Genomic DNA, 11,057 nt, shown 5'->3' on the forward strand with positions numbered 1-11,057 from the left:
AGTGCCTGTGAAGCAAGGCCCAGTGCCTGTGAAGATCTCCGCTTGTGACACTCTCACGTAATAATGAGTGGGGCTGTACACACCCCGGAGTCTCAGGAGTGCCTCCCTCGGGCCTCGGGGGCTCCCTCCCACGTCTTAGTGGCAGCACTTAGCTCCGCGCTGGTGAGAAGACAACAAGACTAGACTAGGTGCCGGACGCAGCTTTTCAATTGCTTTACGCAGTTGGCTTGCCCCTTTTTAGTGAGAATTTGCTTTCTGGCATTCCTTGTTGGCCTGGTTCCATTGCCCTTGTTGCCTCCTTTTCTACCTCGATTCCTCGTCTTTGACCTGTATTCTCCCTCGCATGCCTCGCGAGGGGGTTGGACAAGCGCCCTCGTGAGTGTTTTCGCGTTTTTGTTTTCCTGTTTATCGCAAGGCACCCTCGCTCGAGTTCACAAGCTGGCACACCCCTCTCAATCCGTGCCCCCCTGGTACCGCGTGCGAAGCGCTGGGTCATGATCGGCAGTGCCTGTGGTCAGGATTCGGAGGATAAGAATTTCCTAATGAACTTTTGTAGTTCCCAGACGCCTTCCGAGCGCAGGGGCCTTGCCAGGAACTAGGGAATGCGTGCCTCATGAGGCATAAACTACTTCAGGCGCACCAAGCTAAGTTATTCCTACATGCCTACATAAAACGTTGACGCTGCAACACAACACAAGAATGATAAACATAGCACAGCCACTCAGAAATCATAGTTGTTGCACGCCCCAGCGGGGCCCCATACTGGTCTCTCTCTTAATGGAGGAAGGAAATGAAGAGCAAAACAAAAGCGGAACGTGCTCCAGCGGCAGGTCGTGAGGACGGGCCCATGGCGCTCTCCCGAGCTCAGCCAGACCCCTCCTCGCGCTTCACTGAAGCACGGTGACGAGACGACCCGCTGCCACCTTCGAAGCGGGAGCGGTGGCATGGTGACTGCTCATAGCCGCCGCTGCTGGAGCTGTCGCCGGAAGAAGAGTCGCCGTAGCTAGACGAGCCATGGCCCGCGCCAAGGGTGAGCCTACATTCACAATCGTCGTTGCCGTCGCCGATGCCGAGCACCTCACCGCCGTCGTTGCCCTTGGGGCAACACCCAACGCGGCGACCTTCTTGCCCGAATACCATCACATAGAGGGTCGCGTCGCCATCGTACTTGAAGTGGACGGAGCACTGTCGGCCCATGCCGCGCGCGCGGGCAAACGTCTGCCAGCCGTGGGCCAGGGCTGCGTTGCATGCGGCGGAGACCCCGACCGCGACCCATGAAGCCTTGCTGCAGCAGCCATCCGCTTGCAGCCAAAGACTACCTGGACCAGTGGTTGGCAGCTCGCCGACAAAGAAGCGTGGGAGCTAAAGCCAAGTGTCGGCCGGGTTCTCTGACCACACGACGAACTCCAGCATCACTTCCGTGGAGTGGAAGTGCGGCCGGGGCGGCCGCGCGACCATGGCGCGCCTCCCCTCATCGATGGGGTCCCCACGACTCGGGCGACCACCACCACGCGAAGAAGCGCCACCGCGACCGCGAGGAGCCGCGACGGGGGTCATAGTGTGCTTGCGGGGACGGCTGCGCTCCCTCTTGGGTGGCGGTGAGCCAGGCCCCTCCTGGCGAGCCTTCCCCTTCTCCGCAGCCGAGAGCCCCTTTGCAGGCGCCGTGGGTGTCACTGCCGGTAGTGAAGCGAGGAAGAAGATGGAGCGGGAGAAGCAAAGGAAGAGATGGGCGATAGGGGCTCCGCCCCCGACCCATTTATAGCCAAGGGGAGGCCAACCGCTGGCCTCCACGATCTAAGGTAATAATGATCTTTTTCTACATGCAGCAAGGACTCGTAAAGTCGGGCAGTTGCCGAGGCGGCGTGGGGAAGCGGAGACGCCAACGTCCAATCAATCGCCACACGTCAAGTGGGGCCGCAGGCTGTTGGGGCCCGCGACGCTCCGCACTTGCCCTTTGGCTTCGCCTCTAATCCAAGTCCGAGCGCGCCTTGGGCCCGGGGGCTACTGTCGGCGTCCTGGGAACGGGGGTCCCCAGACTTGCCTGTCTGTGGCCCATGGCGTGGCTCCATCAGCGGCCCTGTATGGCCCATCTTCACCAACAAACACTCAAGACCCTCACGAGGGGCCGAGCCTCGTGAGGCGGACGACGCAAGACCTCCTCAGGGGCGGCCTCACTAGGCTAGCTTGCGAGGGGCGGAGGGATCAAGGCAAGGGACACCTTGCGAGGTTTGTGTGACGCAAGCCATGACGACTGGAGCCAGGCAGGCGCCAGCGTGCAGTGTCCTCGTTTCCTCTTTGGTGCTAAAGGGGCAAGCGCAGGCGAGGAGTCCCGAGGCATCAGGCAAAGATTTTCACATGGGTGCAACGAGACTAAGAACAGTAGGACGACAGGACGGAGGTCACCGTGGAGCCCAAGACGGCGTCACCACCAGAGCCTTTGGCAGTCGAAGACTCCTTTCGTTGGGATAGCTTGTACTAGTTGTCCCCTTTCAAATTGTCCATTGTGGGATCCCTTCCCGCCTAATATTTGGGAAGAGGACCCGGGCCTCTATATATAGGATTAGCCATCACCATAGGGAGGAGATCGGATGGTGGACCAGATTCATCCCACAAAAGCCACCACACACACCAAGCACAACAACACCTCTCCTCAGGAGGTTGTTCTTCCCTTGTAACTATTCATCCCCAGCCCAAGAGGCAATCCACCACACCACACTGGAGTAGGTATTACACCACATCGGTGGCCCAAACCAGTATAAACTCTTGCGTCTCTTGTCCCTTGGGTTCGTCGAGCTAGGCCATGAGATCATGATGTGTGCAAGCTAGAAAGGGGGAGAGATCTTCGTGCGCACCCCAGTGTTCGAACCTCAAGGGTTTTGCCGGAACCCAAAATCCGACAGCACCATCTCGGCTGGCTTGGCTATCAAGTTCATCAAGGGCCTCATGAGCCGCTTTGGGGTTCCTAACCGCATCATCTCCGACAATTGCTCGCAGTTCACCAGCAACCTATTCAAAACAATTGTGCTAACCTTGGAACACAGGTATGCTATGCTTCGGTGGCACACCCACGGAGCAACAGCCAGGCTGAGCGCGCCAACACGGAGGTCCTGAGGGACTCAAGGCGTGGACCTTCAAGAAGAAGCTCGAGGCTTGCGGCAAGGGCTGGTTCGACAAGCTCCAGTCTGTACCGTGGTCCATCTGCACCACCGCGACCAAGCCCATGGGAGAGACTGCAAACTTCCTCGTCTACGGAGCCGAGGTGGTCCTCCCTCGGGAGGTCAGGCATCGCTCCGCGCGGGTCTTGGTGTTCGATGAGGCACGTCAGGACGCCTCGCGGGGGATGGACCTCATGTTGGGGGAGGAACACCGCCGACAAGCCTCGCTAATCCGCTCCAAGATGCTCGAGGTGGGTGATCTCGTCCTAAGGCGAGTGCTCTCCATGGAAGGGCTGCATAAGCTCTCACCCATGTGGGAGGGCCCGTTCCGGATCGCCCGTGTCTCCAGGCCTAGCCCTGCACGCCTAGACACAGAGGACGGGATCCCCATCCAGAATGCCTGGAAGATCTAGCATCTCCGAAAATTCTACCCATGACCAAGGACCAACGCCTGTGAAGATCTCCGCTCGTGACACTCTCACGTAATAATGAGTTGGGGCTATACACGTCCCGGAGTCTCCTAAGTGTCGCCCTCGGGCCTCACGGGGGCTCGCACCCACGTCCTCGTGGAGGCCCCATGCTCCGAGCTGGTGGGAAGACAAGAAGACTAGTCTAGGTGCCAGACGCGGCTATTCTATTGCTTGCTTTCTATAGCTGGTTTTCAACTTCTTGAATTAATTTGAAGCTTTCGTGCCTCTCGTTCTCTAGGGTTGGATTTTTCTCTCTTTTCTCTCCCTGTCGTGTTTGCCCTTTCCAGTTTTGCCTTAGGGAGAGTGGCAATTACCCGTCACTCTTCCTCACGCGTCCCGCGTGCAAGGGTTGGGTACGATGTGTGCGCCTGGGCTCACTCATGACCACACCCCCGCCAAAACCTTGCAGCCCCAGCTTTGGTGCCTTAGTCCTCGCTGGTCGCTCTCGACGAGCTCATGGGCAGGCACGCCTTCTCGAGTCCATGCCTCCGCGCTTCACGACGTGGCACACCAACTATAGTTAACCCTCGCTAGGGTCGTGCAAGGGGCATGGCACCTCGTGATGTTTTCTAACCCTACAGCCGCATGGCACCTCCGGAGGTTCGGCCGCCCTCAAGTATCCAAGAAGGGAACCCTCGGGAGTCTACCGCAAGCACATCAAGATAAGTTACCCTATACACGTCGGCGTAAAGCTCACGACTCAGTATTTTGACTCTCGCGATCTCGCTCTGCCAAGGCCGTTTTCCCTTTCAGCCTTCAGGGAGCTGCTTGCACGCTAAAGGGGACCTCCTGAGCATCGCGCCTCAGAGGCTCTTACCGGTCCTCGGGCCGCTCACCTCCTGGACATGACCACGGCATCGGGACCTGGCATACCAGTGATGGCTGAAGCCTGCCTGGGGAGTGGGTCCTGTCATCGTTAGGCAAAAGAATTACAGTTTTTTACATACCCCCACAGGGCTTGACATGATCTCGCGCAAGGAAGGCAAAGGAAGGGACCCTGATGAACCTCAGCCTCAGCGACATCACCGACAGCTCCGAGTCAACGCAGCTGCCATGCTCTGGGCACGGCGAGAGCTCGGTGGCTCATAGCTGTCAAAGTCAGTGGACTCTGGAGAATCGCTGGATTTTGGAGAGTCACTACTGCTGCCGGAGGAGCTACTGGCAAGGCCATGGGAAAGTTCAATGCACATGGCCATGCCACGTGGATCACCTCTTCTGGAGCAGCACTCCAGGCGCCGACCGTCCTCGCCGAAGACCTTGAAGAAGAGCGTCGAAGCTCCATCGTATTCGCAGTGATGGCGAGAGCCCCTTCCGGACAGCAGGCGTGGGCGATCTCGCCCCATCCACGGGTCTTGAAGACGTCACCCGAGGGTACAACCTTGACTTCCGCTTCACTATCTTAGTTGCAGCACCCGGCATGGTGCAGCCACAGCTCAGGGGGGGCCTCGGCAGTATCTCCGCTGCGAAGAACCGCGGGAGCCGGATCCATGTGCGCGGCGGCATTACCGTGCCTTCGGCAAGCGGCCACGAGCCGGCTGGCCGTGCCGACACTGCATGTCCTCCACTGTGGCCTTGCCCCTCGCGGCGTTGAGCGTCGTCCCAGTGCGCGGGGCTCGGCACGCTAGCGTGCACAGGAAGCGGGAAGCTCGGCGGAGGCCGCTCGTGCCAACATCACGTAACATCCTACTCCTTGTTGACGTTGCGAAGCCTCTTCTTCGGTGGGAGTGGCCCAAGCCATGCGTTGACCGCGCCCGCGGGTGGTTGGGGCCAGCGGCGCTTTGCCCTTGCCTTTTGGCTTCGCCTCGAAGCCAAGTCCGAGTGCGCCTTGAGCCCGGGGGCTACTGTCAGCGTTCTAGGAACCGGGGTACCCAGACTTGCCTGCCTGCGGCCCATGGCATGGCTCCATTAGCAGCCTAGTATGGCCCATCTTCAGCATCAACAACGCAAGACCCGTGCGAGGGGCCAAGCCCCGCGAGCCGGACGACTCCAAGACCTCCATAGGGAGCGGTCTCCCTAGGCTGGCTCCTGAGGAGTGGAGATTCCTATACATGCGCCCACCTTGTGAGGTTAGGGTGACGCAAGCCATGACGACCAAGGCCAGGCGGGCACCAGCGGGCGTAGTACAGCAAGTTTCCCCTTTGGTGCTAATGAGGCAAGTGCAGGCGCAGAGTCTCGAGGAATCAGCCAAAGGTTTCCATTTCCGTGCTACAAGACCAAGACCACCAGGGTAACAGGATGGAGGTCATCGCCGAGCCCACCACGAAGTCACGACCAAAGGTTTTGCACATGAAGACCACCTTTTGTCGGGATAGGATGTACTATTTATCTCCCTTCAAACATGGCCATTGTGGGATCCCTCCCCGCCTTCGTTTTGGGGAAGATGTCAGGACCCCGATTCTAAGTCACACCGATCTAGCCTGTAACACCTCATATCACTTTGCGGCCTCACGCACGGTATTCCCACGGGTGTCGCCTTACCATGGCCCGGGACCGTTTGCGCCTTTTGGCGCACGTATATGATAATGTCGCTAGCATCCATATGACAGAGAACCCGGGCCGACATGACTAGTCGTGAACCCAAAGTGGCACTAACTTACGGGGACAGGCATACATGAATCAACATCGAGCATGTCGGTCAGCAACGTGTGAATCCGGGCTGTAGCGCTGGGCTAATAGGACTTCGGGAACCCGGGCTGTAGCAGGCTAGGCAGGACTCCGGATGTCACCGCGTGACATTTCCCCGAAGGGACAGACACAGGAATGAAGTGAATCACATGCCGTCCAGTCAAGTGTTCCGGAGCAGTAGTGTTGGGCTAGCAGGACTCCGGTGAACCGGGCTGTAGCAGACTACTATGGCTCAAGGAAGCACAAGACTACATTTCCCCATAAGAGAGGCTACCAAGGATAAACAACTAGGTTGTCGGATCCCACACATACCAAGCATTTCAATCATACACACAATATGCTCAATATGTGCAATACAACATGGCATCACAACAAGACTCTATGACTCAGGGTATTATTCATTAGGCTCCGAGGAGCCAAGTATTACAAACATGGGTCTCATGACCCAACATACAGAGCATACAAGCAACAAGCACATGCGGAAGCTTAACATGTCTGAGTACAGACATCTACAAATGAAAAAGGCTGAGAAGCCTGACTATCTACAAGACCCTCCCAAGGATACAAGATCGTAGCTGAGGTAACAAGCTAAACGTCAAAGTCCACGCGGAACTACTAGCGAGACTGAAGTCTCTCTGCAAAACATAAAATAAGCAAACATGAGTACAATTGTACCCAGCAAGACTTACATCAGAACTAACTACATATGCATCGGTATCAACAAAGAGGTGGTGGAGTTTGACTGCAGCAAGCCAGCTTTGACCCGGTGGCTATCATGAACTACGACTGCAAGTAACTCTGTTGAGGTGGCGCACACGAGTCCACATATTCACCATATCAATACTCCACTATGAATCCGCTCCCATCTCCCTACGAGAACGCCATCCATAGCACTCACACTTATCTTGCACATTTTAGAGTATCCACTTTCACTTATCTATGAACTATGCAAGGGGTCCAAGTTTCCATATCCGAGGAATCCGGCTATACGAATAGATAATGATAACCCTGCAGGGGTGTACTTCTTCACACACGCTCTCGCCACTTACCACCATGTAAACGTTGTGTATCTCGGCAACCTTCAAGCGGAAGCCTGGCGAGGGAGTCGGCCACGACCTGACTAACCAACAAGTCTCTAGTCCATGTTTATCGCCTATTCGGGTTCCATCCGCAAGGAGATCCGGCCGGGGTGTCGCTCACGGCCCCAAACGATGTGTACATGCTTCCCAAGCCCACCATCCGGGTGCCACTTGGTACACCGGGCCACGGTGCCTAGTCTGTCCCAAGCCCACCTGCACCGGGTTCCACTTGGTAGACTACTAACACTACCTACAAACACCAGAAACTAGTTGCAACTCTTGAACAGAGATCAGGTTGATTAATAAGTTGAGAGGGGCACTTAAGAATTCCAATGCGTGGTAGTAGCTGTTCATGGATCACAAACACAGAACTCAGTTCCTAAGGACGGCTGCAATGAGACAACCCATCATGTACTCCTACATGGCCTCTCACCGCCACCTTTACCAAATCATGTTCACACACTTAGCTCTCAACAGTAGGACATGTTCACTACATTCCAATTCATCCCCAATGAATCATACCTGACTCAACTCTAAGCAGTAGCAGGCATGAAAAACAAACATGAATGAGTAGGCACATCAGGGCTCAAACAACTCCTACTCATGCTAGTGGGTTTCATCTATTTACTATGGCAATGACAGGTCATGCAGAGGAAAGGGGTTCAACTACCGCAGCATGTAACAGTTGAATCGTTGTTGTCCTAATGCAGCAAAAGAGAGCAGGAGCAAGAGAGTGGGATTGTATCGGAATGAACAAGGGGGTTTTGCTTGCCTGGCACTTCTAAAGATAATATAGTTCTCCATCGGTGTCATCAATCACATCGTCGGAGCAGCGTCTACCGAGAGGGGAAAATTACCGGCAAACAAGGAAGAGCACAATCAATGCAATGCACAATATTATGCATGATCATGGCATGGCAATAAGGTGTGGTTTGAGCTAATGCAACTAGCAACAGGTTAAATGAAGTTGGTTTGAACCCTAGGTTCAAATTCAAACTCCATATGTGAAGGTTTAAATGCCATTATAAGATTTGGCCTAAACATCAGCCATAAGTTGTTCTATCATGCATGAAAATGGTACAGATGGATAGATTGGATTTTTCTGATCATTTTTCATATATAAATTATTTCATTCTGAGTTACGGATGAATTTATATGAAGTTTTGAAGTCTATACTATTTTCTGGAATTTCTAATTATTTTCTGATTTATTTTAATTCCAGAAAAAGCTTTACTGCGTCAGCACTACGTCAAGGTGATGTCAGCAGGTCAACTAGACGGGTCCTGGTCAAACCTGACCAGTGGGGTCCACTGGTCAGTGACACAATGTGAACTACAGAGGCTGACGTGTGGGTCCGGTCAATGCTGACGTGGCCAAGTCAACGGTGATAGGCGGGGCCCTCTGAGATTAGTACTAATTTAACAGAGAAGTTAAACTAATTAATTTAGGCACGGGGGCCCACTTGGCAATGGCTCTAGGGAGTGATTAGCTGGGTGTTTAGGCACTAATTAAGTGGCCACGTCGGCGGCTAACCGCCGGCGACACACAGATGCGGCGACGACAGTCGTTTCGGCGATTCCGGCAACGAGAGGAGGCGGGGTTGGTCTCTACGGCTGCTACGCGAGGAGGCACTTCGGTTGGTGGCCGTGGGCAGTGCTGGGTCGGACTGCAGCGGCAACGGTGATGACATCAGCGGCGGCCGAAGCACGGCTATGCGCGGGCACAATGCTGCAGCTCGAGGGAGAGCGAATGGAGGCGCTAGGCAGCACGTAAAGAGCAACAGAGTCACGCAGGAGCAACTGGTTGGAGTGGAGGGGCTCAGAAGAACGGAGCTCACCGGCCATGGTGGCGGCCGGAGCTCGGGTGCGCGGGGAAGGCAGCTAGCGAGCGGGAAGGGTGGGGGTGAGCAAGGGGGGAGGGGCAGGTGCTCACAACGGTCCAGATGAGCAGCTCAGCCGGCCCGGGGAAGCTCTGGAGCGGACGGAGCGGCGAGGTCGATCTCAGCGAGCCGAGGTTGAAGAAGATGGCGTGGACGTCGCTTCGGGGCGTCCGGCGTTGCTCGACTCGGTGGGGAGGATAACGAGGTCGTGGTGGAGCTCAGGGACACGTCGGCGAGGCGAGACAATGGCAGTGGCCACGGCAACAGCGAGCGGCAGCGACGAGCTCCGCTCGGTGGGGAGGAGAGGGGGAGCCAGAGGAGGGGGAGAGGTCCAGGGGAGAGGGGAGCGGTGCAGGGGGTGCGTGGCGTCGTGAGAGACATCCAGAGGAAGGAGGGGGCAGCTAGGCAAGGAGGAGGTGGCTGGCGCGTGCCGGCGTGCCACGGGCACACGCCCTCTGCCTACTGGCGCGAGGAGGAAGGCGACAGAGTGTTGTGGTGGTGGGCTGGGCCGGCCACTTGGGCCGCCAGGTAAGCCCAGGTGAGGTTCCTTCTCTCTCTTTCCTAATTTAGTTTCTGTTTTCAATTTTTCTGTAATTGTTTTGACTTAAATAAAATGCTAAGGCATTTTCAGAAACCCTGAAAATAATTGTGGGCACTTTTGAAAATATTTCCAATAGCCCTCAACCACTTTCATAATTATTTGGGCATTTTAATTATTTATAGCAATTAAATGCCCAAATTCAAATACTTTATGAATTCATTCAAAAATCCAAAGTGACCTAGGAAAATGTGCACCATTTTTGGTAGCGGTTCTAGACCAATTCAAAAATGATGAACTTTTCCGAAGGAATTTTGGGATCATTGAAAATGATTTTTTATATGAAACTAGTTGGAATCATCTGTGCTAGGGTTTCAACAGTCCCCAATTCAAATTTATTGAAACTTAAACATGATGCACACATGACTAGCTAGTCTAGAACAAGGTAAAGGTAGGGGTGTGACAGAAGAGGACCAAGGCCACTATAAATATAGGTTAGCCACCACCATAGAGGGGGGCGGATCCCATCGAATCCACACCCCAACACAAGATCAGACCTCCTGAGGTAGTTCCTCCTCTTTACTAGTTCATCCACCACCCACCTCGAGGCTAATCCACCACAAAGCAGGAGTATGGTTTTACACCGCAAGGTGGCCCGAACTTGGGTAAACTATTGTGTCTCTTTCCTTTCCCGTTCATCGAGCTAGGCTATGAGAGCAACGATTCGGTAGTCCAGGGAGATTGAGTCCTTCGCACGCACCTCAAAGTTTGAATCTTTCTTGGGTCTGTGGTTCCCCGAATCTGACAACTTCTTGGAACCTTCTCCTGAATCTTGAGGTAAACTGGGTACCTTGGTCAGACACAATCTCCTTAAGAATACCATGGAGGCTCACGATTCGGTTGATATTGTGATGGCCTGGCTTATTCCCGGGTGCGCACGAGTGAGGACAAAGTGCGCAGAAAAGACTAGTATTGATCTGTGGGGCTAGTCTAGATCCCGCCAGGAGTAACGACCATCGGCGGGTGTGTCCGGGGTGTTACAGATATAGAGGATGGCTACCTAGTTCCCCTTGTAGGTCATCTTGACGGGAATGAAGTGGGAACCTTGGTGAAATGGTTGACTATGACCCATATGGAGTCATGTCCCTTTCTTGACCTGGGCAATCTAGTGATGCAGTCCATCCCGACCTTGTCCCACTTCCATTCAGGCACCTTGAGAGGTTGCAACAATCCAGGGGGTCGCTGATGTTCATCATTGACTCTGGCATATGTCATACTTAGCGACAAAGGTGGCGATCTCTCTTTTCATGC

This window comes from Triticum dicoccoides, chromosome 4A, assembly GCF_002162155.2.
Source record: "Triticum dicoccoides isolate Atlit2015 ecotype Zavitan chromosome 4A, WEW_v2.0, whole genome shotgun sequence".
NCBI classification, from domain to species: domain Eukaryota; kingdom Viridiplantae; phylum Streptophyta; class Magnoliopsida; order Poales; family Poaceae; genus Triticum; species Triticum dicoccoides.